Source organism: Halyomorpha halys, unplaced genomic scaffold (assembly GCF_000696795.3).
Source record: "Halyomorpha halys isolate HHAL.00 unplaced genomic scaffold, Hhal_1.1 Scaffold982.1, whole genome shotgun sequence".
In the NCBI taxonomy this organism is placed as follows: Eukaryota; Metazoa; Arthropoda; class Insecta; order Hemiptera; family Pentatomidae; genus Halyomorpha; species Halyomorpha halys.
Window position 1 is genome coordinate 445028 of NW_027108466.1, and position 4362 is coordinate 449389.

Consider the following 4362-nt stretch of genomic DNA (forward strand, 5'->3'; position numbering starts at 1 on the left):
AAAATATGATTGTTATCGATATGATTTTTAGTTACGATGGCTCATTAAAAAATAAACATTTTATCGATGATGATTTTGCTATAGTTTTATTTATAGCAAATTTTTGGTCGGTTCTGCTGCTAGCTGTTACTTAAGATGTGCTCTGTCGTTTTCAATATTTCAAGATTTTCTAATTTTTAGCCACTTTTTCAATGTTACTCAATTTAACTAATATTTTCACATAAGTCTTTTCTTGTGTAAGGTAAGACCGTCGCTAAATCGGTGTTTAGGATGCTGGTTGTTCAAGAAGCCTTCCCTTCTAAAATTTTTGGTTACGACCTCTCTTTACAGATGTTGACATCTTGTACATCGACCGGTATACTCGCTATGAGTGTTTGTTTTATGTTCGATTAAAAAAAATCCGTCCACAACTTTTCTCAAAATTTTTTAAAATATCTTTATAGGATTATGAAAGGATGATTCTCAAAATTGAGATGTTTGCCAGTTAGAGGTTACATACACTGCCACCTTGCTTTTCTCTGAGGTAACTGGGCAGATTTATTTTTAAATTTCGTACGTAAGTAGTGGGTCATAATGCAATTTCGAATTCCCGGTTGGAATGTCCATTCGGCTTTGAGTCATTTATGAATATTTAGGACAATTTAAAGTAATTTAAATTGATTATACTAAAAAAAAAGATATGCATACAAATCTTTAAAAAGTATTATATAAATAGTTAATCATCATGTAATAATTATTTACATGTGTTTTGTTTTTGTTTTTTTTCAACGCTCACTAACAACATAGTCCACTATTCAATTTTATGTATTTTTTCTTGTATAAATACTGTATTTTTAGCTTATGTATGCAATTTTGTTTTTTTATAATCCAGGCTGTTAGCCAACTGTTTAAATTCTTCTCATGTTAGTTCTACAGAAATCTCCATAATTGTTAAAAAAGAAATAAACACAATACAGTAATCTTTTTTAACTGTCTTGTATTTAATGGTTGTTTTTTTTAAAATTTATTTATTAGCACAATTATTTATGTAATTGCTATTTCAATAAAATCTTTCATTAGGATTTCTTGTCTCACAGGAGAAGGTCCAAATTTACAAAAACAAATTACGATTTAAACTTCAACGACTAATACTCGTAATTAATAATTTAGATCGTTTAAAAACTAATTAATATTCGTTAAGGAAGAAAATATGATAATTACTAAAAATTATTTGTAAGAAAGGGGTCGCCGGAGAGAGCAGTATTGTAGAAAATATTGTTCTCAATCCAGATACAATTTCTCTCCAGCTTGAGGCCTATTCTTCCTTTATCATGTACAATTTAATTTGATGGACTCAATTCCACACAATAGCGTTCTATCTCTCTCGGTTTTGGGACGTTCCGCCTCGAATCGTTTCATTCAATGTGCTTGCTATAGCTTGAAAATTGTTCTACACTGCAGTTCGGAATCGCTATGTGCAGTTACCTTGCCCGTTATGCCAACGTGATTGAAACTTGGGTTATGACTCCATGCTATTCCAACATGTTTTCTATGGATATCCAACGAAATTTTCCAGTGAATGTGGCAATTAAGAACTAAACTAATGTTTCGAGAGTGTTTTAATTGCAAATTCATCTAAATCTCGTGTATTTCAGTTGTTGGCTCCAAATTTAATTGTATCAAGCTTTAAACAATATGCATAAAATAAAGTATGTACCTTTACAGCTTCGCTTCGCTTTTATGCACTTGTACCATTACTAAAGGCAATAGTTTCATCTTTTTAGGATTAAATGTCACTGATCGTCTTAACGAAAGACAGAGATTCAGAACTCTTCCTGATAATTATTTCTCGTACACTACAGTTACAGAACTACTTAAAATATAAAAGTAATAAATTATTGGTAGAAAAAAAATTTATCACTGTAAAAGTGTTTTGCTTTTCACAGATTTTGTACTTTTCCCGATATTTCGCATTTTTGATCCCCTTGTCTAAAAAGTTCAAAATTGGAAAGAAAATCATATCAGAAAAAAAAACCCAAAACGAGTTTCCAAAGAAAAACCGTAGTATTTAATCAACGGCACCGATCTCCTTAATTGTCCTTCTTTTCATGTTGTTAAAAAAAAAAAAAAAAAACATTTTTCGAGTAATGTATTTACTGTAATTTGATAACGGACAGTTTCTACTTCAGTAAAAATCATATATCTGAAAACAAAAAATTAAAAAGTTCTAAATCTTTTTCCTCATGGCAATTCTTGCCATGCCTTAATATTATCTAACAAGTTTACAGATTCAAATAAAAAAAAAAAAAAACTCCACCCATGGCATAATTCTACAACATTTTCAGCGATTTCGCACCTTTTACTGACATTGATGGTCTATACTCAGCAATAGGAAACAATTGACGTTAATGGAAAATACTTTTTTCATTCTTGGATTTATTTTTTTTCTCTCAAGGGGAAAAGTAACATACTTCAATGGTTATAAAAAGAACGAGTTCCCCCTGAAACTAATTACTTAGAATACGTTAATTTAAAGAAAAATACTATTATTTAAACGGAAGACTTGAAGTTATGGATTTATTGTCTTTTGAGTGCTCTAACTTAGCCAGTGAAAAACACTTGCGCTAAGGTTCCTGGAAATTGGAGCAGTCACCTGAAGGTAGTACTCCAATTAATGAATCCTTAAATGCATTAAAAAAAGTTTGTTCAGGTTTTATTATTGGTCCAACTAAGTGATATTTTTATTCTCGTACGGGTTTCTAAAATTTTAGGTATATTAAAATTTTAGAGGGAGGCACACATGACACAAAGAAGAGATATTAATGTTTTATGATAACAGTGATCAAACAATTTAATTATATGAAACTAGGAATAGTTAAATCGCAACAATAAATATTATAAAATATATTATTACGATAGAACGATATACGATGCACGATAGAACGAATTTAAAAAAATTATCTTTTTAGTAGATGAGATAAGATATATGGGTATAAAAAGAATATATCTCTTTTACAGCTAGAAGCCAAATGAAGATCAGTTTCTGTCCATATTTTAACCAATAAAGCCCGACCATATTTCGACTTCAAAGCCTTGTGCTTTTTGCAAGCTCATTACTCTTTCAAACATTCGCAAAGTCTGCCATAAACTAAGATTAAATTCTGTAAACTCCGGAAGATATTCATACATTTTTAAAAGATATGTCTTGTTCTTATCAACCTAGTTAGGAAACAAACTCTACCTAGAGCATGTCAAGAATTAATAAGTTCTTCTTGGAGTGAAAACAAAAAAGATATATAACACTAAAAATTAAAATATGGAAAATGGTTCATAAAATTATTTCTAATCACTTCCAGTGCATTTCTGATTTAAGAATTTTATAATATTTTTTGCTCAAACAAAAAAAAATCTGTTCCAGTGTAATATATTATTTTTTAATTTCTAAGCTACATGGATGTGAGAGTTTGGTAATAGGAAGGGAGGTGAGAGTGAGAAATGATAATATAAAAATATTTTACTGCATTTGATTCACCTAAGAGGGGACTGAGGAAAAGATATTTGATGGATATAGATGGGTCTTGTGTCAGCTGCCTGAAGACGCGGTTCACGAGTTATCATGTTATCAGTAGTAAGTTAGTTGTCCTCAGTCGAGTCTGAGACTGTTTGGGTGTGTTTGCCACCTTTGTAAGCCGCCGTGTTGGTGTTAATATTTGAAATATTGGGTTAGTACAGTGTTGGAGTCTATCAATGAATAGATGTGCACCCGTGAAATGAATTCTTTCATTACCAGCAGTCAAAGTATCATATGGATGCAGTCAGTTTTCGCTCTAAAAGAAGAATGCCTCACGATACGTCTCAGTATACTACACTGAACTATTAGTTTGAACTGAAGTTTCTTCACTTTTGGGGGTTCTATGTTAACCAGTACAGGTGCTCCGTAAAGGGCTGGTTCAAGTATACTTTTATAAATTAGCTAATAGATGTGGACATTCTAGTTGCTGAGCCAATAAGATTTGGTCCTAACAAGCTTTATTTTCTTCTGGCCTGCCGGTCTGTTATCGCACCCTCCTACTCTTTGGACTTGTTAGGGTAAGGGCACTTGTTCTTCTGGAATGAGAAATACAGTCGGACGGATGGGACGGTCTTCATGAAACTGGCAGTAATATCAGGACTTTCAGTTTCGTGATCATTTCCGTGCGAGGTTTAATTTTTAATTTAACCAGGAAATTTCTTTTCATAAATTGAAGTACAAATTAAAATGCTGGGATAAAGGCGCGAATTTTTTTATTCCTGTTTAATCTACCAGGGCATTCAAAAAGTCCTGTCGTTTTTCGTTTGTTCGTTCTTTATTTTGATTCTAGAGTGTTTGCTAATTAATTCCGT